Below are 268 nucleotides of genomic sequence, written 5' to 3'. Positions count from 1 at the left end.
ACAAACAAGGGACTCATGAACAACTATCACTAAACAAAAAAACAGTCGTGGATCATCAAGGAAATAACACATAGTATTAAGATTCAAGAGTATGTCAACTTTTAAACTGGGTCATTTATATAAATTCAGATAATTTTTTTCTTGTGGAGTATATATAAACATCTGTTATATGAAATTGCTTATTCAGGACAGTACTAAATAAAAAATATCATGCCATTTTCATTGAGCTCTCTTATTTTGTTAAAATTATTAACATATTTGCATATTC

This window comes from Sinocyclocheilus grahami, unplaced genomic scaffold, assembly GCF_001515645.1.
Source record: "Sinocyclocheilus grahami isolate Dianchi unplaced genomic scaffold, SAMN03320097.WGS_v1.1 scaffold5292.1, whole genome shotgun sequence".
In the NCBI taxonomy this organism is placed as follows: Eukaryota; Metazoa; Chordata; class Actinopteri; order Cypriniformes; family Cyprinidae; genus Sinocyclocheilus; species Sinocyclocheilus grahami.
Note: the sequence above shows the minus strand (reverse complement) of the source record.